Consider the following 27,245-nt stretch of genomic DNA (forward strand, 5'->3'; position numbering starts at 1 on the left):
AGGGCTCCCGTGCTAATGGCCATATGCTAATAGGGAAATTAGCATGCGGCCATTAATACAGGAAACTAAAAATGCAACTGTTTTATGGCTGTGCTAAAAGTGGCCTCAGCACATGGGAAACCCACATAGGACCATATTTTTAGTTTTCTGCTTTCAGACTTCTGGTTCAATCACTGTTGCTGAGTTTCCTTGATTATTGCAACATTGTTTACCTGACATGTCCAGACTTAGATTGATTCAGAATACGGCGGTCAGACTGATCTATGGCCTGAAGAAGTGTGACCATGTGACACCGTTCTACCGTGAGTTGCATTGGTTCCCGATGGAAGCTCGTGTTTTGTTTAAATTGGGTTGTCTCTGCTATAAGGTCGTGTATGGTACTGCTCCGTTCTATATGGCCGACAGATTTCTTAAAGCATCTTTTTGAGTATAGTAGAAGATCTCATGCCCTGTTCATTTTTCCATCTGTTCAGGGTTGTAAAAGCAGGAAATTTCTTGAACATACATTTCAGGCAGCTTCCCACGATAAAGAATTTCGATCGTTGTTGCTTACAGCTTGTTCTTATAAACATTTTAGAAACCAGCTGAAAACTTATCTCTTCTCAAAATACCTGGCCAATTGGTTCTATTGTATTTCTCTTGTTATTTTCATTTATAATCTTTTGTAAACTGCGTTGAACTTACGGTTACGCGGTTAAGAAGCACGATGTTTTGTTATGCAAGTCATAGTACAGGCCGTTTTAGCACAGCTTTGCAAAAGGGCTTCTTAACCAATTATTTTTAACTACATAGAGATAAATATAAGGGCTATTCAGTAGACATCAGATTCCTTCTCCTTTTAATTAGTTCAGTTATTTTTTTTTGGCTGGGCATTGAATAATTCAGGTAAAAAAATAGCTGGTTTTTGGGGAGGAGGGGCGGGTTAATTAAAATGCGAAGCCTTGTCAGGTTAACTTTTGAACGCCAACCTCATTATTTTCAAGTGCTGCGTATCTGAAGCATCTGGCTTGTTTTCTTTTTTTTAGCCAGCACTTAACTGAGGTTAAAAGTCACTGGGGTTATTGATTTCAGTTAGACTAAGGGCCTGCTGTACTAAACCTTTCCTTCCATTCTGTGTCTATGGGGAAAGGAACAGAAAATCCTGCAGAAATATTGCTTTAGCATTGTCAACTTTGCTTAATAAAAAGTGATCACATTCTGTGATTATAAAATTAGCCAAAAAGGCTCTACATAGTCCAGGAAACTTGAATAGCCCCCTTTCAGATAGGATCTTAGATTGGCCCATGGTCAAAATCACTGACGACACTGACAGCATGACTCTGTTATCTTTCTGTGATTAAAGGGAGATGATAAATGGCAGCCATTTGTTGGAGGGAACCTAGTGAGCATTGAAGTAAGGGTGAGCCAAAAATGCTTGCCTAGATATCAGCCCTCATACTGCTTCATTTAAAATATGTTTCACAGCACTTAGGCGGGATAGATCAGCGCTTCTGGAGGCGTATAATCTCTTATATATCAGGGTTAATTGGGATAGTCTTACGCAGTAACCCAGATCACTTTGTCTTGGATTTGCCAGAGGCTTTTGGCCATTTACCTAGGGGGCATTGAGCTGTGTGTAGGAAGATGAGTTTACTGGCCAGGAAATGTATTCTTCAGTGCTGGATGGTTCCGGACCCTCCGGCATATTGCCATTGGCGGAACCAATTGCATCAGTTGGTCATTTGGGAGGCGCGAGATGCCAGAGGGTCTAGGAAACGAGAGATGTTGTTTTTGAATATATGGGAGCCTTATCTGCAAGTCTTACATCCTAAGGGTTGCAGTGCGGTTTTAAGATGGGTGTCCTAATTTGTTAGTTAGTTGGGTTGGGAGAGTAATGGTGAGTACTGGTGGGGCGGGGTGGAGAGTATCATTGGGGGGTGGAGGAGAAGGGGGTTTGAGGAGGGGAAATGGGGAGTATTGAAGGTTCTGGCAATTAGTCAAAGATAGGATAAGTGGCTCAGGTGGGGGGAAGGGGTGGTGTTACATTTTTGGGGTTCATAAGAGTACAGGGCTTTGGAGTACCTTTCCACCCTCATTAATCTCACTTGCCCTATGTAGACAAGGAAGGGGAGGGAGTTTGGTTGATGTTACTCTTTTATTGTATATGCTTGTTCTATTATTGTATATGATGCATTATTATTTGTACTGTGCACCTTTGGCGTGCGCTGGTGTTGTATTTGCTGTTTTTGCATCTATTAAAATTGTTTGACCCTAAAACTTCTAGCACAGCTTGATAAAAAGGGGGGGGGGGGGTAATAGGTAAAGCCATTTAAAAGCAAATTAAAATCCCTTTTAAAATAAAAATGTTACCTCCATCCCGACTACAGAGGCACCTTAGAACGAAATTGTTGCAATGATTGACATGTGACTGGCAGCCATTTTTAATGCTCTTAATTGGTTAGCATGTGGTCATGAAGCTACACTAACTGATTAGCGGAGAACACACTTATTCTCTGCCTCCAGACATGCCCCAGAAGAACAATAAAAATACATTCTATTTTTTAGTGTATTGGAAGCGTGCGCAGAGCCCAAACATACCGTGGGACATCTGAGCACACACCCCACCGAAGTTTCTCATGACCGCCGAGGATTCCTTCCTGAACTTCTTTATTGGAGACTCCTGATGCAGGTCGGTTTGGTCGAAACATGTACATGCCGAGTCATTGAGCGAATCGAGTTGTGTGAATAAAGCAGAGTCGTGAGACTGAACCTCCCTCTTTTATGAAGCCACGTTAGGCTTTTTATCGCCGGCTGCGGCGGTAAAAGCTTATACACTCATAGAATTCCTATGAGTGTCAAAGTTAATACTGCTTTGGCCAGCAAAAAAGCCTAATGCGATTTCATAAAAGGGGGGCCTGAATTATTTTCAAAGAGGTTTGAGCAGTATTTCTAATTTCTGAAAAAGGGCCTCTGATGCAGTGACCTTGCAACTGTTCTTTATAATGCATAGTCTAGATAACACAGATGCAGTGAAAGTCCAATATTAGCAATATAAAACACTTTCACAAGGACAATGCACAGTAGAGGAAAAAGCTACAGCATAAGTCTAAAATAATCAACCCAGGGGAGGAAAAAGCCTCAGAAACAAACCCTCTCACCCCACAATAATGGCTCAAGGTGTTCAGGCATCTTAACGTACAGGGAGACGGGTTTTACGAGTCCCATGTTAAAGTTCACAATCGGATTGGTCACACCCGAAGGCAGCAGAATTGTGAAAGCTGGCTACCATTGGTATACCGACCGTCAAGTGAGTAGTGGCGCTGGCTGGCTGGTAGGGGGCGCTATAATGCTGTAATGGAATGGATAGTGTGCAAGACATGTTTGCGGAGTATGTTGTAGATTTTTCTACATATGACACCTGCCTTTCATAGGGTTCTGGGTAAATCTAGTTAGATGCATATGTGATAATTAAGGCCACGCCCAATAGAAACTTATGAAAAGTTGGTGCATAAATGCAAAAATAAAAATCTGAATATGGATTGCAGCCAAAACCAGAAAAAGTTTCAAGTTTCAAGTTTTATTGTGTTTAATATACCGACCATCAACATGTATCTGGCCGGTTTACAATGCTAAAAAAAAATGAAATAAAAGGTAAATAATAATTATATATATATGAGGGGGGAGTGAACATTAAAAGATGATAAACAAGAACTTACATGAATTTGTGGGTAATAAGGGGAAGGAAGGGTCAATAAGTACATTATTAAAATGAAATTTAAAAGAAAGGGAGGAGGGGGGATAAGATATCAGGGATAGGGTCGCTTTGTAAAAGTGGTTGAGAAGATTTTACTGGTTTTGGGGAAGGAGGTATTTAGAGGTTATGATATGCATCTTGAAATAGGAATGTTTTTAGTTTGGTCTTGAATTTAACGAGAAGATTTTCATGACGGAGTTGAGGTGGCATGGCGTTCCATAAGGTTGGAGCAACTACAGAGAAGTTAATTTTCCTAGCGTAGTAGAATTCTTTGATGGAAGGAACGGCCAGTAAATTTTGATCTGCTGATCTTAGGGTCCGAGAAGGACAGAGAGGGATGATAAGTTTGTCGAGAAAAGATGAAAGACGTGAGAATTTAATTTTGAAAACCAGCATTAAGGTTTTATAAGTGATACTGTGCGTGATGGGTAACCAATGGGCTTCTTTCAGGAGAGGAAAAAATATAATAATATTCTCTTTATGTATTTTGCTGGATTAAGCCAGATCATATAGAGGTATTAATCTGACTCCATTTTTTCATCTTTCTTTATCTAAAATACTGAAGTTTTCCTGCTTAAAAAAGGCCTGGGTTTCTAGTGTCCTTGATCTGAATTGTCATGAAACCTCATGGCTTAAGTATTAACAGATGGTCCTGGCATTCCAATGCTGGGTATAGAAGAAAGTGAATATGATTTGTATTTAAGAATTGAATGGTTTATGAATGTTTTGGGGCCCCGAATGTGTAAGAGAATGTGTTTGATTATGTGTGTGAATGGATGTTTGAACATGAGAATTGGTTTTGAAAATTGTATTTTTATATATTTTAAACCTGAAGAAATCCTGAAAGACAACATCTGCAGTTTGACCTATCTGACCTTTCAGCTAGCTTACCATAGAAACTTGGGAAGGGTGGGCTCCTTTAGCCCAAATAGGAATTTCCAATTAGGGGAGGTTATAGAAAGTGGAACTTTGCATGTAAGGGGGCCGATTACTCACTGCTCTCGAGCATGGTTTCTTCACTATAGTCAATTTTGTCTCTTTGGCATTTTTAAAGGAAGGTGACGCAGTCGCCAAAATTTGGATTTTACTCGGGACCATGTTTACATTGTATGTAAAGGACTTGTTTTTGAATATTGAATATACCAGGCATGTCCAACAGGTAGATTGTGATCTACCTGTCGATCGCGGAGGGGTCAGAAGTAGATCACCAGCCCCACTTAGCTTCATCTCTCCAGCAGCTCGCCCTGTTGCTAGGAGAGAGCTTGTGCCGGCAGGTCGTCTGCCGAGGGCTTGCCGCTGCTGCTGATCCTTTGCCTGTATTTTTCCCCTGCCTGCGGGAATCTTAACCTTTAAAAATGACATTTTTCTCAAGACCCATGCTGAACAAGAATCATTTTGGAAGCTAGGGCCTAGAGCCAAATTTCCCAACTTGAGAAGATGCAGTGAAGCTGTACACTCCTGTTTTGGTTCAACTTATTTGTGTGAATCTGCGTTTTCCCATCTAAAAATGACAAAGAGTCAGTGGCGTACCAAGGGGGGGGCGATCCGCCCCGGGTGCACACCTTGGGGGGGTGCACAGCTGGCTGTTCTCACTGCCTCTAACACCGTCCCTGCAGCTCTGGACTTCTCCACACCTGCTCCCCCCCCCCCGATCGCTATTATTTTAAATGTTATGGCAGTCGAAGCGCTGTATCCATCAGAGGAGACTTCTAACCTCGGCCTGCCCCAGAACTCTTCCTGCAACAGTAACTTCCTGTTCCTAGGTGGGAACAGGAAGTCACTGTTGCAGGATTTTGAGCCCTACATCGGGAAAAGCAGAGAGAGGAGCCCGATCCTGCGGGGGAGCGCGAGGCAGTCCGCCCCTCCCCCGAAACCAGCGGGGTCTCCTGATTTTGGGACCTTCGGCGGCGCTCTGCCTTGCCTGCACTGTGAGCCAGCAGGAAGGCAGGAAAAACAGAGTGAGGAGTCCGATCCTGCGGGGGAGCGCTAGGCAGTCCACCCCTCCCCCGAAACCAGCGGGGTCTCCTTGATTTTGGGACCTTCGGCGGCGCTCTGCCTTGCCTGCACGTGAGCCAGCAGGAAGGCAGGAAAAACAGAGTGAGGAGCCCGATCCTGCGGGGGAGCACGAGGCAGTCCGCCCCCCCCCCGAAACCAGCGGGGTCTCCTTGATTTTGAGATCTTCAACAGCGCACTGCCTTGCCTGCAGTATACCTTGTTATTTTTAATAGTTGTTCAGTATACCTTGCCGCAGTATATCGTGTTATTTTTAATAGTTGGTATACCTTGATATACCTTGTTATACTTAACTGCTGGCTATATTTAACTGTTGTTATACCTTGTTTTATTTAACTGTTGACTCTCTCTGCTTGATAGACATCTTGCCCTATCCTGTTTAAACATATATATTAGCACCAAGAACAAGTCCCAACACCCACTCACACATCTTCTCAATACTCCCACAGGAACCCTACTTACAGACATAGGCCCTCCAAAAAAGACAGCTAACACCAACACAGCAAAGAACTCCAGAAACAACACTCCTATCCATGCACAAAAAAATGGCAACACTCACAACCAAATTCTGCCTAGTCCTACTACTGCTCTCCCTTCTCATAGATAAATGGAAAACAGCAGGATACCACACTCATTCTATACCCATCCTCATAACAACACACAGACTGGTTCAACCCAATAGGAAACTTCAAACCCCCAGAACCCTGATACCTTGTCCATCATCCAATCACGAAAACATTCCCGCAATTTGGGGAAAAAGACCACCAACAAAAACTAAGGCAAGCTCTCAAAAACTTCAAACATCATCCAGAACACTTATCAATACTCACACTACTCACTCTCCCACTAAACTCACATCAATTGCATGCACATATTTGAATATACGATCTATCAGCCCAAAGACAGAACTAATCAAAGATTGGTTGATCAAAGATAATTTAGGCTGCCTCTTCCTAGCAGAAACCTGGCTCACTTCCGACTCAGATCCTCGCATTACTGAATTCTGCCCAAACGGATACAAACTAGAGCTAGTTTGCAGAGAAAACAGAAGAGGTGGAGGTCTAGCAATCATTGTAAAATCAACCTCAACATTAAAGTCCTAACCAAGCACTCCACCCCTCACCTAGACCTTCTAGCCTGCCAACTCTCTGACAACTCTCTCACAGGAACTCTCAACTGCCTTCTATGCTATGTCACACCAGGAAAATGGAACACCTCTAAACAAGAACTCGAAGAATTTATCTTCCAGAATTCCCTATCTTCCACACATAACCTGATCCTAGGAGACATTAATCTCCATCTAGAAGACCACACCTCCAAACAAGTAGCGGATATTCTTTCATTCCTCAACACCCTATCTTACCAGATACTCAATCCTGAACCCACGCATGAAAAGGGACATCAACTTGATATTGCCGCTTACGCATCTCCCAACCTCAACACACAAAACATCCACATCATCAACGGCTCCTGGCATCCTACCTTATGGTCCGACCACTACAAGTACACCTTCACCATCAACTGGGTGCATAATAACATCAAACCTATTCCAAGCATAACTAGTTTCAAGTCCAGACAGAAAATCGAACCTACCACCTTCTGGGACACAGTAGACCCAGCAATAGATTTAAACAACCCCAAGGAATTCATAAACACATGGCGTTCCATTAGTGAATCCACTTTGAACAAACTAGCACCACTAAAAACAAAAAACAAAATATGCAGACCATCAGACAAATGGTTTGACGCCGAACTCCTACACCTAAAAAGGCAATGCAGACAACTAGAAAGGGCATGGAAAAAACAGAAACAAGACAACAATAAAACAGAATGGAGATCCCAAATCAAACAATACAAAATCAAACTGAAAGAAAAACGAAAAGAATACTACTCCAAACTCATTGGCACCGAAAAACCAGACACCAAAAAACTTTTCAGCATTGTAAAAAACCTCACAGATACCAAACCCTTCCTCGCCACCCAAGGAACCCAGACTCCGACAGCTTCACAACTATCGGACCACTTCAAAAATAAAATCATCATAATCAGAGCCACATTCAACAACTCACAAAATATCATAGAAGAGATACTAATAAAACCCACAATAGACGAAGCCATCTCAGCAGATAGGACCTGGACCAACTTCCCAAAGACACAATGGTCAGACCTGGAACGGCTGTATAAAAAATACAGCAAATCCTCCTGTGATTTGAACAACTGTCCTCCTTACTTACTAGCCACAGCATCCACTAAATTCATAGCTTGTCTCACGCTATGGTTGCAAACCACCCTCAGGGAAGGACAGTTCCCTCCGGAACTTGGCGAAATCATAATCACCCCCATACTAAAAGACCCCAAAGGCCCAATAGACAACCCAACAAATTATAGACCAATCGCTTCTATCCCACTATACATCAAACTCACAGAGGGTCTAGTAGCACAATATCTATCCAACTACCTAGAAGACCACCACATTCTGCATCCAACTCAATCTGGTTTCAGAGCTAATCACAGCACAGAAACTCTACTGGTATCTTTACTAGATATAGCCCGACAGCACCTCAGCAAAGGAAACAAGTTACTAATCATCCAACTCGATCTTTCAGCAGCATTTGACTTAGTAGACCATCCCATACTTCTCCAGATACTAGATGCCATAGGAATATCAGGTAAAGTTCACTACTGGTTCCAAGGATTCCTTCAAACAAGATCATACAGAGTTAAGTCAAAAGATCTTTTATCCGACCCTTGGACAAACCCCTGCGGAGTACCACAAGGATCCCCTCTATCGCCCATACTATTCAACCTTTCATAGCTTCCTTAGGCACTGCCCTAGACGCCCTAAATATAACTTCTTTCAGCTACGCAGATGACATAACCATCATCCTCCCCTTTGACATCCAAGACCCCATCTCCAATGGACGCCTGAAAACAACACTGGAAACTGTGGAAAAATGGATGATGAACCATAAGCTGAAACTGAATGCGGAGAAAACCAAATTCCTACTACTAGAGAAGGAACAAAAACCATCACTAACAGAACTGGAAGTAAACACAATCAAATATCCTATACAGAGCACTCTCAAAATTCTGGGAATACAATTAGACAGACGCTGCACAATGCAAACACAAATACACAAAATCATACAAAAAGCTTTCTTCACCATGCGAAACCTAAGAAAATTCTTTACCAAAGAACACTACAAGATCATTGTACAATCCCTCACACTTAGTACCTTAAATTACTGCAACAGCCTCTACCTACCATGCCCAAACAACATGATAAAACAACTACAGACCGTTCAGAACACAGCCATCAGACTCATCTACTGTCTCAGCAAATTTGACCACATCACCCCCGCCTATGTAGACTCTCACTGGCTTCCGATAAAAGCAAGAACTCAATTCAAGTTCTATTGTCTACTATTTAAAGTAACCCATGGTACTGCCCCCTATTATCTAAACAACCGCCTATACCGCTACCACTCACCCAGATCAAGGAGAACTCAAAACCTATTCACCTTCCCCCCTCACAATGGTACCCGATGTAAGAAACTATACGATAGCCTTCTAGCGACACAGGCAGCGAAAATTGACCCCACCATCACCACACTGATGATCAAAACAACAGACATCAAAGTGTTTTGAAAAGAAATCAAAACAGAAAACATTTCTATTTAAAAAACACGTCCCCACTAACTAATCTCCTCCCCCTTCGCACAAGCTCTCCCTCAAGTGAATAACACATTAGTCAACTCCTAGAACCTTACCTTCCAAAAATATTCTGATTCCTAAATAAGCATCTACCTTCAGTATCCAACAAACTTCCTCCTTCATTGTTAGGTAATTTTTCTTCTGTAACCAGTATATACTGATATTCTCCACTGTACCCTGTTATCACTTGATTCTCTACTATGAAATTCTTTCGGAAAAATCCAGATCTCTTATAATTTATAATCCTCTACCACACCATGTAAAGTACATGAATCACTGTTATGTAATTCTCTCGGTAATAATTGTTACGTAATTCTCTCGGTAATGTCCAGATCTCTTCTAATTTGTAATCCGCCTAGAACCGCAAGGCACAGGCGGAATAGAAATCACTAATGTAATGTAAAAATCATGTTTTCTGTACAGATGGGGGGGGGGGGGTGTCAAAAAACGATGGGCTCCGGGTGTCACATATGCTAGGTACGCCACTGCAAAGAGTACACAATGTTCCATCATGACAGATGAACATCTCCAGGATTCCCTGAGACTGGTCCTCATGCAATATTCACCCAACTTCAGAAAGCTGGTGGATGAAATGGAGGCTCAGACGTCTCACTAATGAGCAAGAGCCAAATATTAAAGGTTGTGCAAGATCAGCCTGGATCAATACTCGACCTAAATGGAACACAAATTACTCAATAAAAGTTAAAGAAAGTTATTACTCAATAAAACTTTAAGAAAAAATGTACCTTCCATTTCCCCTCACAGTTCTTACTGGATCTTCGTCTCTCTGTTTTGTTTTTGCTTAATTTGCTTAACAGCTGATCACATCCAAGTAAATGATAGAAGGTTCATTAAAAATGGGGGGAGGGGGGGTGGAAATCCTCCAACTTTATTGGATTAAAATTTAATTTGAAACTTAATTTTCATGGTGGTAGATCACCGGCATTTTTCCTCCCCTGGGTTGATTATTTTTAGCTTGTGCTGTAGCTTTTTCCTTTCTAACTCTCCCCATGTCTTTCCCCCCCTCAAAATAACTCAAATTGATACTCATCTTGCATTTTCTCCTCAAAGTTTCAACTACGAAACCAGCCCCTAAATTGTTATAATTCTATAACCAGCCAGTTGTCTCCTGATTTCTACTCATATTGTAATTGCTCCTCTGCTCGCTACCCATCTTGTAACCTCTCCTCCAAGACTCAACTATGTAACCAGCCCCTAGTGTGTAATTTTTCCTGGAAATGTCCAGTTTTCTTCTGTTGTAATCTGCCTAGAACTGCAAGGTACAGGCGGAATAGAAGTCACTAATGTAATGTAATGTAAGATCATGCCCTGTTCGAAGTTAAACATGCCTGGGATATGCCTTTAATAAAGCACGTGCAACTGAAGGTTGGTTTAGACATCTCCTGTGCCTCTTCTTTGGCTGCACCATTTTACTTTGAGGCCTGGGACCCAGTGGCGTACCTAGGGTATGTGGCACCCGGGGCCCATCATTTTTTGACACCCCCCCCCCATGTAAAAAAAATTTTTTTTTTTTTTTTTTGCAATAACCATGAAATGGAATAAATGGTCAGAATAGAAACAGGCAGTGAAAATTTTCTTTTATTGAACCTCATATATGTAACCATTATTCCAAACATAACATAACATAAATTATGTCTAAATTGTCATGACATTAGAAGTACATATGGAGTAGTTGCAGGTGATGCTTGGGACAGTTCTGATTGTGTTAGTTCGGTTTTATGTGTTTTTTGAATAGAAGGGTTTTTATTTCTTTTTGAAGGTTTTGCAGTCTGTGGTTGATATCAATTGGTTGTAGAGTTGGGGGTCGAGTGTTGCAGCTCGAATGGCTAGGAGGTTGTCGAACAGTTTTTTTCTTTTGACGTTTTTGGTTGGAGGGTGTGTGAATGGTGCACAAGTTCTCCTATGTCTGTTTGAAGTGGATTGAATTATTTAGCTGAAGAAATTAGTTACCCCCCATTCCACACACATTAATTCTCTTCCATTTTTGTTCCCATTATAAAAAACACTGATAAGTTCCCAGAAAAAAAATACATTAAAATAAGAAGTGAAAACAAAGGCCCCTACAGATGAGAACATAACATAAGAATAGCCTAACTGGGTCAGACCAATGGTCCATCATGCCCAGTAGCCCATTCTCATGGTAGCCAATCCAGGACACTAATACCTGGTCAAAACCCAAAGAGTAGCAACATTCCATGCTACCGATCCAGGGCAAGCAGACACTTCCCCCATGTCTTAATAACAGATTATGGACTTTTCCTCCAGGAATTTGTCCAAATCTTTCTTAAAACCAGCTACACTATCTGCTTTTACCATAACTTCTGGCCACTTCATTTTTAAGTTTAGATGTTTCCTTTCAAACAGAGACCTTGCTAGATGTCAAATACAGCACAAGGTAACTTCACATGGACTTAGCTGTGCAGGAAATGTGAATCTCCTCATACACCCACCATATAGTGCAAAAATGTGCAAAGGTCTGTTTTTTTCTTTCGATCACTACATAGCCTAATGCCACACAAGCAGCGCTGTTACAAACATATTCTGTAGGTCAATGCTAAGGATAACAAAGTTTCCTTCCTTGGACCAGAAGGAGATAAACCACTGGAAGAGATCCCAAAACAACACCCAAAGACCCACTCAGTGTGTGAATCAGTTGAGTGGAGTGGACTAACTGGGGGGTGGAAATGGGCCCGTAGTTTGCTCAGCAGAATTTCCCAGACCACCTCTTCCTCTCAACACATTGACACGCTGCCACCATCACCACTAGGAACACCTCACTGGGTAGGCCAGCTATGCTATAAACTTTATAAAACACATTATTATATTTTCTTATAAAGCACATATTTTAACTGACCTCTCTGACATCCTCAGCCTTTCCATTCACAAAAATAGAAGGAAGAAAAGTTCCCATTTCCTGCTGTCTCATGTCCCCGGCCTATACAATATTTTTTTTCTGCAGACCCTTCAAAAGTCTGACCAAATCCTCGTTTCACTTGCATTATAAAGTACTGAGGATGCCATCTCTCCCCGATCCCAGGTCCTAAAGTCTAAGACAGTAGCGCAAACTAATGCTGCCAGATACAGGAAAAAAAAATTTTGATTCGATTCAGCCCTATTGAATTGGTTTTTCAATTCGATTTTCCTGCCCAGTTGGGTGATTTTTTTCAAAACTCCTGGTGGGTTTTATAGCTTTTTCACCCCCTTTGGCTTCTCCTAACCACACTGGCGCTGTGGTGTAAATAAAATAAAGAAACAAAAAGGACTTTTCCTCTTTCTGTTAAATCCTAGCTCACGTTTGCAGTCCAACACCAGCTCTGGCAGGATACACATTTCAAATCTGACATGTTATAATCACAAAACAGAAAATAAAATTAATTTTTCTACCTTTTGTTGTCTGGTTATATTTCAAATTTTGTTGGTCCAAGGCTCTGGTTTTCTTCTGATAACTTGCTTGTCAGGGTCTCCTTCTTTCTGCATGCTAACCATCCATCTGCCAACTCTGTCCTCCCTTTCCATTTCCCTTCCCTTCCCAGGAAGTCTGGTATCTTTCCTTTTTTTCATCTCCCTCCACAGATCCATCTTTTCTTAAATACCCTTTCATCCGGCATCTCTCCCTCCTTCCCCACCATCCCAGAGTCCACCATCTCTCCGTTTCTTTTCCTAATTACCCTCCTATCCAGTATCTCTATCCCTCCTCCACACCATCCCTTGTGTCCAATTTCTCTCCCTTTCTGTTCCTTCCCTCCCTAAATCCCATGGTCCATCATCTCTCTCCCTCTCCTCTATTTTCAGACCCATTATTTCTTCCCCCCCCAAAGTTTGGCATATGCATGTCTCTTTGAACACCCCCTTCCCTCTGTGTACTTCTAAATCATGGTCCCCCCCCAAAGGCCTGTCCCCCCCTTAAAGGTCTGCCTGTCCCACCTTGAAGGCCTGCACCCCCCTTGAAGGCCTGTCCCTTCCCCTTGTAGGCCTGTCCCCCCCTTGAAGGCCTGCCTGCCTGTCCCCCCCTTGAAGGTCTGCACCCCCGAAGGCCTGCACCCCCCGAAGGCCTGTCCCCCACTTCAAGGCCTGTCCCACCCCCTTGTAGCTTCTCTCCTCCCCCCCCCTTGTAGGCCTGTCCCCCCTTGAAGGCCTGCCTGCCTGCCTTTCCCCCCTTGAAGGCCTGTCCCCCCTTGAAGGCCTGCACCCCCTTGAAGGCCTGCACCACCCCCCTCGAAGGCCTGCACTCCCTTGAAGGTCTGCACCCCCCCCCCCCGAAGGCCTGTCCCCCACTTGAAGGCTTGTACCACCCCCTTGTAGCTTCTCCCCCCCTTGTAGGCCTGTCCCCCCCTTGAAGGCCTGCCTGCCTTTCCCCCCCTTGAAGGCCTGTCTCCCCCTTGAAGGCCTGCACCCCCCTTGAAGGCCTGCCCCCCCCCTTGTAGGCCTGTCCCCCCCCTTGTAGGCCTGTCCCCCCCTTGAAGGCCTGCCTGCCTTTCCCCCCCTTGAAGGCCTGTCTCCCCCTTGAAGGCCTGTCTCCCCCTTGAAGGCCTGCACCCCCCTTGAAGGCCTGCACCCCCCCTTGAAGGCCTGCCCCCCCCCCTTGTAGGCCTGCCCCCCCCTTGAAGGCCTGCCTGCCTTTCCCCCCTTGAAGGCCTGCACCCCCTTGAAGGTCTGCACCCCCCCAAAGGCCTACACCCCCCCCCGAAGGCCTGCACCCCCCTGAAGGCCTGCCTGCCCCCCTTGAAAGCCTGCACCCCCCCCCCCGAAGGCCTGTCCCCCCTTGAAGGCCTGCCTGCCTGCCTGTCACCCCCCTCCCCCTTGAAAGCCTGCTTGCCTGCCCGCCCGCCCCACCCTGAAGGCCTGATGCCCCGACCCACCCCGAAGGACCGCTCGCCCCCCTGGCCTCCCCGCACCACCTATGAACAGCCGCAGCAGGATCGCGAAGTCAGCGTCAGCGAACCCTGCGCTGCTTCCTGCGCCACGGTCCCGCCCCTCCTCTGACGTCAGAGGAGGGGCGGGATCGCGGCGCAGGAAGCAGTGCAGGGATGCTGACGCTGACTTCGCGATCCTGCTGCGGCTGTTCATAGGTGGTGCGGGGAGGCCAGGGGGGCGAGCGGTCCTTCGGGGTGGGTCGGGGCATCAGGCCTTCAGGGTGGGGCGGGATCGAGGCGCAGGAAGCAGCGCAGGGATGCTGACGCTGACTTCGCGATCCTGCTGCGGGCTGCTTCACAGATGGTGCAGAAAGGTCAGTGGGGCGAGCGGTCCTTCGGGGGTGGCGGGGGACTGAACGGCAAGGCCGGGAACACCCCCTTAGGGCTGGTACCCGGGGCGGCCCGCCCCCCCGCCCCCCCCCTAGGTACGCCACTGCTGGGACCTTCTTTCACCTTGAGCCACTGTTGTGGGGTGGGATGATGTGTTTCTGAGGCTTTTTCTTCCCCTGGGTTGATTATTTTTAGCTTGTGCTGTAGCTTTTTCCTTTCTAACGACCAGTGGTTCCCAACCCTCTCCTGGAGGACCACCAGGCCAATCAGGTTTTCAGGATAGCCCTAATGAATATGCATGAGAGAGATCTGCCAGGTATGCAAATCTTCTCCATGCATATTCATTAGGGCTATCCTGAAAACCCGAGTGGCTTGGTGGTCCTCCAGGACAGGGTTGGGAACCACTGGCATAGACCACGTTTGTCTTCTATGCAGGTAATCATTTTCCAACCAGAGGTTTACATTTCTAATATCTTCTGTAATTTTAAGGAGGTAATTTAAATCTTTATTACAGCAAGACCCAAAGGAGAACTACTTTCCAAGTTAAACGCTTTGCACTATCCTCAGCTCAAACAATATTAATATTTGAGATAGATTTGGCTTTTTAAAGCTATCTAAGGAATCACATTCCATTGCGGAGCACATTTCAAGTTTTAGAGGCAAATATACCTGAAAATGAAATCTTCAAAAACACTTAGAAGGAACTAGGTAATCACAACTCTCTTTCATATGCATTTTGGGCTCCTTTTACAAAGCTGTGGTAGTAAGTCTTCCGCGGCAAATGCACTGAAGCCCGTAGGAATTGAATGGACTTTGGTGCCTTTGCCACAGCACACTCGCTACCATGGCTAGGGTTTACCATACGTCCAGATTTGTCCGGACATGTCCTCTTTTCAGAGGACTGTCTGGGCGTCCGGATGACTTTTCAAAACCCGGCACCTTGTCTGGGTTTTAAAAGCTGATAAGATCAGGGCCATGTCTGGTGTGGACGCGGTGACGTCGCACGTATGCGCGCGACGTGCACAGATGCATTTCAGACCCGGCCTGAAGAGATGAAGTTTGTGGGAGGCTGGGGTTGGTAGGTGGAACAGGGCGGGACCGGGGGTAGAAGGGGGCAGACCTAGGGGCGAAACAGGGCAGGCCCGAGGGCGGAACGGAGTGGGGCCACGTGTCTTCCTTTACCAGATACAAAATAGCAACATGATGGCAGATAAAGGCCAAATGGCCTATCCAGTCTGCCCATCCACAGTATCCTCCTCTCCCTATTGGCTAAGACTCTTTACACCTGCATTGCGATGTCATAGAACTTTAGTAACATAGAGACATGATGGCAGACAAAGGCCAAATGTCCCATCTAGTCTCCCCATCCGCAGCATCCACTATCTCCTCCTCTCCCTATTGGCTAAGGCTCTTAACATTTGCATCTCCTCTTCCTATAGGCTAAGGCTCTGTGCACCTGCATTGTGAGGTCATAGAGCTGCCCATCCGCAGTAACCATTATCTCTTTCTCTCTCTGAAAGATCCCATGTGACTATCCCAGGCTTTCTTGAATTCAGACACAGTCTCTGTCTCCACCACCTCTTCCGGGAGACTGTTCCACGCATCTACCACCCTTCCTGTAAAAAAGTATTTCCTCAGATTATTCCGGAGCCTATCACCTCTTAACTTTATCCTATGCCCTCTCATTGCAGAGTTTCCTTTCAAATGAGTCTCGACTCATGCACATTTATGTTACGTAGGTATTTAAACATCTCTATGATATCCCCTCTCTCCTGGTAATCCTAACCATGGCTTTGTAAATGGGACCCTAAGAGAATCGTGCAGTAAAAAGGAAAAAAAAATGCCAAGTATTCACAAGCTCCTGTTATATACCTAATTTAGGGCTCCTTTAACAAAGCTATGGTAGAGGTTTCTACCATGGGCCAGAAAGGTAAATAATCTAATGCTCAGAGGCATTCTATGCGCTTCGGAGCATTTATCTTGCCAGTCCATGGTAGAAGCCCCTATCGCGGCTTTTTAAAAGCCAGCATTTGACATTTTACAGGCATGGCCTAAAGAGAATCCAGAGAATATTTTAAAAAGAAAACACTAGTGAAAAGCTGATATTCTGAATATTCAAACTTTAATCAATTGGTCAAATGGTTATGATGGCTAAGTAAAAGACCACAGCAGGACTGACATAACTGACATTTTACTTAGCCCTCCCCCTTTTTTACAAAACCGTAGAGTGGTTTTTAGTGCCAGCCATGGCGGTAACAGCTCCGACATTCATAGAATTCTATGAGCATCGGCGCTGTTACTGCTGTGGTCGGCGCTAAATACGCTAGTGCAGTTTTGTAAAAAGGGGGGGGAGGGGATTATTTGCTATTGATATACTGTTTTTATTTTTTCCCGTGGTAAAATTTACGTGGTTTACATTGATTATATACAAATACTTTCTCTGTCCCTAGTGGGCTCACTGTCTAACTCTCCATTGTCTCAGGTGCAAAGCTAGGGGCCCCTTTTACTAAAGCGTAGCAAAATTTGGGCTTAGTATATTTTATGAGGGGGTGCTGAAAACTTCTCAGCCCAGCCATCCAACTTCCTAAATGCTGAACGTTATTTTGCCACTGAAGCCGAAAGGAGTGTTATCTTATTTCGCTAAGTGCCAATTTGCAGAAACAAAATTCTATGTTTTTGACATCGTTTCAGATCATTGATTGAACCATATCCACATCCTTCTCTTCTTGGTTGGGCTGAGAACTTTTCAGCACCCCCTCACAGTATAAAAAGTTTCAGTCTCTGGTACCCAGAGCTGAGATTATGATGTCATAATGCCTCATTCTGCCAATAAGAGCCAACCTCATTGGTGATGTCACAATAGCTTGACTGTCCTTCACTTGTAATACATACTTGAGGGGGTGCTGAAAAGTTCTCAGCCCAACCAACCAACTTCCTAAATTCTGAGTGTTATTTTGCCACTATAGCTGAAAACAGTGTTATCTTATTTCGCTAAGTGCCAATTTGCAGAAATAAAATTCTATGTTTTTGACATCGTTTCAGATCATTGATTGAACCATATATCCACATCCTTCTCTTCTTGGTTGGGCTGAGAACTTTTCAGCACCCCCTCGTAATGTAGTGTTTTCCAGTGCTTTAAGCCCAGAATTAACACAGTACTTTATAGGGCTTGTTCATAATTTGCAGGTCGTGTGCTAATGTTATTATTAGCTTGCGAGACCTGAAAATTAGCACAGGAGCACTTACCACCTCCCACATCAAGCCTGCATTACTCTGTTAGTACAGCATGTGACAGATACTAGATAGCCCGGGAGTGTTCACTCCCTGTCCCTGACATATCTCCTCTGCAGAGTGTGTGACACCATGCAAAGGTCTTAGGCCTCTATTCTGGCTCATGATTTCTGCTGGAAGGTAAGATGTGCTGAAATAGTGGCAGAATTCAAAAGTAATTGCACAGAAAGCACAACACAGGACTTGCCAACATGTTTTATTCCACTTTCCAGCGATATTGTTACCCAGACATTGACAGAGCTTGAAAGTTACCATTTGCGGAAGACGTAATGATTGGTAACAGGTTGACCTGCAATCAATTCATGGCTCTTTAAACAGGAGCCGATAGCAGAGAATTGTGGAGTGGGTTACTACTGAATGAAGCATCCGCCCGCTTCTCCATCTGGAAGTAGCGAAAATTACTTGTCATGGCAACTGCCAACCCTCACAGTCAAGGCTATAGACTAGGAGTTGGCAGATTGCTTTAATTGTCTAATTTACACAATAAATGAGACCTGCAGTGTCGGTAGAAAATCCATAGAGGCTGACAATGGCAAATGGCAACTGTGACATCACAGCCAGAGATCTTTTGGATTACGGCAGCTACAAGACAGGATCTTAAAGGCAATTTTTTAAACACAGCCTGTCATCTCTCAACCACACTTTTGCCTTCCATTTTTATTATTTTCACTAGCTTCAGGTCATCTTGTATATTTCCATAGTTTATCACACACCTTCACTTGGCACTCATGACCTTTTTTGCTGAATAGAGCTTGAGGTGAGACTGGGCTCAGGGCGCCATCTTGGTGAGGGTGCAGGCACCCGCTCCTTCCCCGCCCCCCCCATTGTCGCACGTGTGCACTGCTTCCCTTCCACCCATATCTCTGTAACGTTCCTGAGGCGAGCGGCAATCCCCAAGCCGCTGTCGTGCCAACATCGGCTCTTCCTCTGACATCACTTCCTGGACCCGTGCCTAGGACGCGACATCAGAAGAAGAGCCGACGCTGGCACAACAGCAGCTTGGAGGTTGTTGCTCGCGCCAGGAACGCTACAGAGGAACGGGGGGAAGGGAATTGGCACGCGCGTGGCAGGAGGGTCTGACGGGGTTGCTTTGTCATTTGGATGAGCTCATGATGACTTGAAGTATTTCGGAGTGCAAGAACTTAATAGTGCGAATGGCTCTGTTTTCCATTCTTGACCAACTATCTTCAAAAAATAAGCTCAAAGAACAAGCTCCGATCCCGCCTAGGGAGGAGCGCGGCCAAATCGGCCGAAGCCGGAGCGAAAGGATGGGAGGGGGGAGGGGGAAGGGAGGAGAAGGAAGGGCCAATCAACAAAGAAGTGGGGGAGGGGGATAGGGGACAGGGGTGAGCGGAAGGGAGGTTGCCTTTTCGATACGGCGATCCCGAGAGAGAGACGCGGCTTCCCTCCCGCCCACCCTTCACTACTGTCGCAGCCAGTCTGGCAGGTAAGCACAGCATATGGATAGAAGGCATACATCTTTACAGTGGTTAAGACATGGGGCACGTCGCCTTGCTTGGACGGCAGGGAGGCCAGGCCATGATCTTCACAGCTACGTACCGCTGACGAGGGGACACCTCCTTGAACGGGAAGGGTCCGGTGAGCCTGGGTTGCTTGTACGGCACCCCACATTGTGCGGGGATAGAGAGGCATATGCTGTGCGCCTGATCATCGGTTGGTTATATGTTGCCTGGTGATGTACCTTGCGTGTTATGCCATTGTCAGAAGTTCGGTTACAGTGTACTGGTCATCACCATTCATGCTTGATTATTATGTTCAGTTGATAACAGTTTGATGTAATTGTGCTGTCATGGCTGCGGCCAAATAAATTCCACATGAGTCGATAAACGCCTGAGTGTCATCATTGTTCCACGCTAGTCCATGAAGGGTAAGAGCAACAGTGCTGAGTGCACGATTTGAGCTTTTCAGATGCACATTGATAACAAAATAAAAGATGTCAAAAGGTCCTCAGTGCTCTGTTGGGTCAAAAAAAAAGAGAAAAAGATAGAAGCAATGTCTCTATCACTGAGCATGCAACATGTAGTCTGTTTACAGATGTGTTTGCAGCAAAATACTGAATGGGCCTAAGAAGCGGTATTTGTACTGTACGTAGCAAATGAGAGAATACACTGAGTATGCAATTGATATTTTGGAAGTGTCCCCACGCTGTTTCTCAGGAACTGCTTGTGATACATGGAGGACACAGCCTTGGATAAAGAAACTGATCTTTCATTACGCAGGAAGTGTGATAGAAATCGTTTGCTATTTCACAGCTCTTCAAGCTTCTGCTATCTTCCTCATTTACCAGCCCAGCAACCTTGTGCTACTTGGGCTTAAAAGCGTAGTGGCAGCAGTGCAGTGGAGTGAGAGATAGAGACAGAAACAGAAAAATAAAGTCAGATAGGCCCCGATTCTATAAATGATGCCTGAAGTTAGCAGGGCCTAACTTATTTTTTTTAAAATGGCACTGTTAGTTGAAAGTGCCATTATAAACTGATTGAAAAACAATTCAAAAAATTAATTAGCAGGTAGGCACCTACCACCTCGCAGTAGGTGTCTACACCAAAGTGCTTACTGGTGCCTACACATCAAGTAGGTATGGTTAGGGGCAGAGTTTAGGTCTGGATTGAGTTACACACTGGTAGGCGTCTCCTTTAGACACTGGTATATTAGGCCAAGAAAACCCTGGCTTAATATACTGGTACTAGAGAACGACATGGTGACAAAGTTCATCACCGTTCCCGTCCCCGCGGATAACCGCGGGAAACCATCTCGATGTCATTATTCAAGGAGAGAGGGAAGAATCAAGAGTATGAATGGGCCCAACCAACAGACCCTTAAGCCTTGCATTGAAGAATGTTGGAGTAGAAGGACTGAGGTTGAGATAGACACAGGATTGTTTCCCGCGTTTATCAGTGGGGACGGTGACGGTGATGAATTTTGTCACCGTGTCATTCTCTAACTTGTACCTAAGATTATGATGTCTACTGGAGCCTAAGTTAATTTAGGTGCTGCTAGGCGCAATTCTACAAACAGTGCCCAAATTTCATTGATATGTGGTAGGAGCCGCTTTTCTAAATCACAGGTCTTTGGAACGACCTCACCACCCCGCTGCGGAACCTGAGCTCCCTTCAGTTATTCCGCAAACAACTGAAAACCTGGCTTTTCAGCAAATTGTAGCTCTATCCTTCCCCCCTTTCTCTCCCCCCTTCTACACATAAGTTCATGTAATCCTTTTTCTTCTTCTCTACCCACTATTTTAAGTTCTTGTAAACTGTGTCGAGCTCCATTCTCATGGAGATGATGCGGTATATAAACTTAAGGTTTAGATTAGATTAGATTACTAGGTTAGGGTCCGTTTATAGAATCTGGCCCCTAAAGACCATATGGCCTATTTATCCATGTCTTCTACTATTCCTTCCTCTCCTTTAAAGATCCAATGTACTTGTCCTGAGCTTTCTTGAATTCAGGGACATTTTTCATCTTAAGGATAATTCAGAATACAGCTGTTCGATTGATTTTTGGTTTAAAAAAGAACGACCATGTTAGTCCATATTATCGTTTACTTCATTGGCTGCCTTTGGAGACAAGAGTATTATTCAAATTTTCCTGTACCTGCTTTAAGCTGATATCGGGATTGTCTCCAGCTTGCCTTTTTCCTCATTTTGTGTTGCATAGACCATCAAGAGAAACTAGAAACTTCTACTTATTTGCTTATCCAAAAATTAATGGGTGTAGATATAAGACCTTCTTAGATAGGACCCTGGCATTTCAAGCTGGTAGGCAACAATCTTGGTTAGGTAAATGTATTCAGCAAGCTATGTTAACCTATTGCACTTTTTGGAAATTAATTAAGACCACTTTGTTCGATAAGTTTATTACTTAGTGAGTTTTATTATTGAAATTCTATTTTACAAATATTTGCATTTTTTACTGTATTATTGTATTTTGCTGATTGTCCAGCTCTTTTTAGTGTAAACTACCTAGAACTTTTGGTTATGGCGGTATAAAAGAATAAAGTTATTATTATTACCACCTCCACCTGGAGACCATTCCACGCATCCACCACCCTTTCCATTAAAAGGTATTTTCTGTGTTTACATCTGAGTAAATCCCTTTCACGTTCATCCTATGCCTCCTCATTCTAGTTTCCTTTCAGCTGAACGAGACTCGACTCATGTGCCAAACTCTGTGAAACTGTGATTTCCTTTTCTATTCTTCCTTTCACTAAGTATCCACTGCAAAAGAAAGTCTGTGGAAAAAGGAGGTTGTGCACTTTTCCATGATCTTGTCTGCCTCTCGCATTGTTCCTCAGACTTTATTTGATATACCGTAAATAAAAATATAAATTTTCTAAAGTGGTTTACATTAACTTTGGGGCTATAACCAAGGGGAAAGTACCCAGCTGTAAAGTACCCATATCTGTTTTATCATTTCCTTTGTGATAAATTTACTAATCCCTATTTGTCCTGTTTGTCTTTTTAATTAGATTGTAAGCTCTATTGAGCAGGGGCTGTCTCTTACATGTTTAATGTACAGTGTTGTGTACATTTAGCAGCGTTATAGAAATGATAAGTAGTAATAGTAGGAAAAGGACTAATTAGGAGGCTTAGGTTACAAAGGATGATTATAAGAGGCGCAAATCTACCTAAGATACCTTAGAAAAGGGAATGAGCAACTTAAGAAACAGCAGACAGAGACAAATAGGGGAAGCTGCTACCAAAAGGGCAGAGCACCAAAGCCTAGATTCACTAAACGGACCTACTGATCTGATCCGGATACGATCTGGGTCTGGGGGACTGATTCACGGCGCGTCCTCATGCAAATGAGGACGCTCGGAATCACGCCCCCAACCGACTGCATGGATCGCTAAATAGCGATCCCCACACATGAACAGACCATCTGTAGATGGTCTGCCCATGCGTACAGAGCAGCGACCTTTTATTTTTTTACTTTTCTTTTTCTTCATGAGCCCGTGGTTTTAACCCACTTTAAACCCACGGGTTAAAACCATGGGCTTGCAGTGCGGGGAATGGCAGGCGAGTCGGGGCGACGAGAGGAGGAGATTCGGAGCAGCAGGAGAGATTCGTGGTGGCAGGAGAGATTCATGGCAAGAGCAGGGTAGCAGGAGAGATTCATGGTGACAGGAGAGATTCGTGGCAAGAGCAGGGTGGCAGGAGAGATTTGTGGTGGCAGGAGAGATTTGTGGCAAGAGCAGGGCAGCAGGAGAGATTCGTGGTAGCAGGAGAGATTCGTGGCAAGAGCAGGGCAGCAGGAGAGATTTGTGGTGGCAGGAGAGATTCGTGGCAAGAGCAGGTTGGCAGGAGAGATTTGTGGTGGCAGGAGAGATTCGTGGCAAGAGCAGGGCGGCAGGAGAGATTCGTGGTGGCAGGAGAGATTCCGGGCAAGAGCAGGGTAGCAGGAGAGATTCGTGGTGGCAGGAGAGATTCGTGGCAAGAGCAGGGTGGCAGGAGAGATTCGTGGCAAGAGCAGGGTGGCAGGAGAGATTCGTGATGGCAGGAGAAATTCGTGGCAAGAGCAGGGCGGCAGGAGAGATTCGGGGCGAGAGCAGGGCAGCGAGTCAGGGCAGAGAGCAGGGCGGGAGAGGAGAGTCGGGGCAGGGCAGCAGGAGAATCCAGGCAGAGAGCAGGAGATGCAGTCAGAAAGCAGTGAGCGACTGGTCCCCAGCAGTCATTTCTTTTGTTGATCGGCTAGCCCCAGTCGGTGTTTTCCAGATTTGTATAGTGAATTGCTGCCTGCCTACATTTGAATGCCGTTCCCCCTCATTTGTATGCGCTGATCGGAGGATGATCGGGACACAGGTTAGTAAATGGGGTCGCTAAGTGGTCGGGACTTGATCGGTGGGCTTAGTGAATCTAGCCCCAAGTCACGAGGAAGCAAAAGTAAATCAATTAGCACACAAGGCATGCCTAAAATAATACGCTTTAAGGATGGACTTAAATCTTTCAAACAAATGTTCAAATCGACTGTCTATTGCAGGGGTGGACAACTTTTATATACAGAGGGTTGCATGAATGTCAGTACTATTCCTGATGGGCCACAACTTTACATAGTGCCAGAACTGTTTAAGTTTAAGTTTATTAGGAATTTATATACCGCCTATCAAGGAAATGCTGAGAGCTCCATTGACTATTAGCTTTTATGCAATGTAACCAGAATTAATTTTCCCATGAAAGGTAATTTATTATGTTATGAAATTCCTATGTAACGTTATTTCTTATGAAATGTAATCATAAATAATTTCCTATGTAACATATCCATAAATAATCTCTGATATATTGTATCTATATAAGAACATAAGAAGTTGCCTCCACTGGGTCAGACCAGAGGTCCATCTCGCCCAGCGGTCCGCTCCCGCGGCGGCCCACCAGGTCCGTGACCTGTGAAGTGGTTTCTGACCACTTCTATAACCTACCTCAAGTTCTATCTGTACCCCTCTATCCCCTTATCCTCCAGGAACCTATCCAAACCTTCCTTGAACAATATCTTTATCTTTTCTATCTGCTTTATCTAATAATTATTTTTCTTGGGTACTTTAGCTAGATTGTGAGCCTTCAGGACAGTTAGGGAATTTCTAAGTACCTTTTGTCATTTATTTCAATTTTTAATGCATATTTATGGTATCTATACTGTAAACCGCTTTGAATCTCACGGTATAGCGGTATACAAGAAATAAAATTATTATTATTATTATGCTTTTACACTACTGTTGCCAGTCCTCAGTTCCTTGCTGTCCTGTACCTCAGACAAAGACATTGATTAACATTAACAATAATCCTTATTCTAGTTTAAAGAATGTTTTCAATAAAAGCCAACAATGTAAGAATTGTAATTTCTTTTACAGATTTTCTTAATATAGCAAATCCAGGATTAAAAATACAAAGCTATCTATGTGCAGAAATAGAATAAACATTTCTGCCATCCTGATTAAGGTCAAGATTTTTCCTTTTAATGCAGAGACAAGTGATTTACAGAGCTTAAGCGTATTACTGTTGAATGATAAGCAAATTGCCAAACATCTCTTTCCCATGATTTAAAGAACAGAGGGATGGGATTACTTTTAGGAGGCTAGAATTAAGTACACTGAAGTTCTCTTCTCTCACACATGCCAGCAATGGACCGTGAACCGCTCAGTGGATCACCGTGCCTCAGGCTTGGATTAATCAATCCGTTTCAGCTTTCTTAACTCATCCCTGCTAACCCCAGTCCTTTTCTGTATTGCATTTCAAATAAGGGTGTATTGTCACCAATATTATGGGATGCTAATTCACGAAGAAAGGGATAAATCCTGTCCCACACTGAGCCCTGAAGAAAAAAATAACACCAATATTAATCAACTCAGTCCTTAGGAGCCCCCTAAGGGCTCCTTTTACTAAGCTGCGATAGTGTTTTTAGCACACGCAGAATTTTAGCGTGCGCTAAACCCGCACTACACGGCTAGGACTTAACGCCAGCTCAATGCTGGCATTAGCGTCTAGTGCGTGCGCTAAAACCGCTAGCGCAGCTTTGTAAAAGGAGCCCTAAGTAGCCTGATTTTCAAGATATCCATAATGAATATGTATGAAATATACATTTATAAACTAGACGTAAGAACCAGGATGACCATATTCCAAAAAAAGTGTTATGAAGTATGTAATTTTATGCAATTTTAAGAACTTACGAAGAAAAGTCTGCTGCTTATTATAGCAGCCGGCTCGATGGTTCCTGCGTTGTAATCTGGGTTCCTGAAGAAGGGATTTTTCCCGAAACCAGCCTGGTTGGACCTGGCATCTTGCGGAGCTCCCTGCTTTTGGGGAGACCGCCTCATCATCTGCTTTTATCCAGCTAAGTCAGCTTTGATTTGATCGAGAGTTCTCTGGGGGTGGTTCTCTGATAGACTGTTTGATTGACCTCATTTATGTTGTCGTTTTGTGCTTTATTTTGCACTTTCACGGTTTGATTTTTTCACACACTACGGCAGTGCCCGATGATGGTGTGGGGGCAGGGACTGGTTGGTCCTTGTCTCAGATGTAAAGTGTAGGAGTATTGCTCCCTTCGCTGCCTTATCACACTGAGGGCACTACACCACTAAATTATATTAATTAACCATTGCTTGATTTTCTATCACTTGTGTGCTTGTTTAAATTTGGTCAACTGACAGTCTCTCTGAGAACCGTATGATCTTTACTGCCTTTCTGTTGGTAGCTTATTATAGTGGGCCAGATTCTCAACCAACTTGGCAAATATATGAATTTAAGTGTTTGAACTAATTCATACATTCAGTGTTGCTATCCATGTAGGTAGCAAAGTACAATATGTGGATAATATGATCTCTGTGCCAGCACTGTCTATTTTGTTTAGACCTGTTATTTAGCAGGCCTAAACTGAACAAGTGGAGTGGCATTTTAGGAAGGACATCCAACTCAGAACATAGAAACGGAGAAACATGTCAGCAGATAAAGGCCAAATGGCCCAGTCGGTCCATCTACAGCATCCTCTCTCTCTGAGATCTCACATACCCGTCTCACACTTTCTTGAATTCAGACACAGAAAAATCTTGACCTCCACCATCTCTACCTGGAGACTATTCTATGCATCTACCAACCTTTCTGTGAAAAAAGAACATCACAAATAGATATCCTTCGCACATGTGAAATATATGTGAAACATACAGTGGTGTGCAAGAGTCTGGAACCACTTATGAATTTTGCATTCTTTCAACTTTCTGACCTCTTATTTTAATTTCTTTGTTAACCAAATAGATTTGTCTGTTTACCACATTATGAGGTTAACATCTGGCTATTAGAATCAACTTTTTAAGATCACTTGTTTCTAATTTTACAATTTTGTTGAAATTAGAACATAGCTACTATAACTTTTATAGATCATGCTTCAAAACTGGATTGAAACTGTCCAATCAGCATGCTTTATTTGTGACCAATCAGGAGGCTGCTTTCATTAGCCAATCCTAGTTCAGATGTCTAGGTAAAGGGGCAGCTATAAAAAGTGTAGGCTTTTTGGGTTTCATACACTTTCTGTATCAACCATGAACAAGACTCGGAACATGACATTGGAGGAACATGTTCATGTGTCAGTGATGAGCAAGGAAGGATTTTCGTGTCACTAGATCACCAGCAAAGTCAGCTGCAGTCACAGCACGATAGCAAAGATTGTACAAAAGATGAAAGTGAAGAGCTCAGTAGTAGACAAGCCTCGTTCCAGTCATCAAC

This window comes from Geotrypetes seraphini, chromosome 5, assembly GCF_902459505.1.
Source record: "Geotrypetes seraphini chromosome 5, aGeoSer1.1, whole genome shotgun sequence".
NCBI lineage: Eukaryota > Metazoa > Chordata > Amphibia > Gymnophiona > Dermophiidae > Geotrypetes > Geotrypetes seraphini.